Source organism: Lipotes vexillifer, unplaced genomic scaffold (genome assembly GCF_000442215.2).
Source record: "Lipotes vexillifer unplaced genomic scaffold, Lipotes_vexillifer_v1.1 scaffold670, whole genome shotgun sequence".
Lineage (NCBI taxonomy): Eukaryota > Metazoa > Chordata > Mammalia > Artiodactyla > Lipotidae > Lipotes > Lipotes vexillifer.
Window position 1 is genome coordinate 614,552 of NW_006778108.1, and position 342 is coordinate 614,893.

The 342-nt window shown below is 49.7% G+C and overlaps 1 protein-coding gene across 1 annotated transcript in view; it reads right to left on the bottom strand.

Annotated features, from left to right (window-relative positions):
* KIF16B (kinesin family member 16B) overlaps nucleotides 1–342 on the bottom strand; it is a 277,180-nt gene that overhangs the window by 107,394 nt on the left and 169,444 nt on the right. The gene's annotated exons all lie outside the window — the stretch shown is intronic.

Below are 342 nucleotides of genomic sequence, written 5' to 3' on the forward strand. Positions count from 1 at the left end.
GCTCTGTCTTGTCTCTGCACCCGGCCATGAGACACCACATTTTAAAGGTCTCTAGACCTTCCAAAATGCCTGGCGAAGGGTCAAGATGGCTGAAGCCAGAAACAGTTGTCAACCGAATATCTGGTACCCCATACGATACAGGGTTAACAGCTGGTACCCCATACGATACAGGGGAAACTGTGCAAAGTACAACCATCCACCCAGAGGAACCAGGGAATGCATTTCTTCCTACAGCTGCACCTTCGTGACACCTACGTGCCCCAATCAGACGTACCTCCCTTCCCCTGTGAGAACTATAAAATCTTTCCAGACCTAGAAGGGTACAAGTTCCTAGCTCTTTCC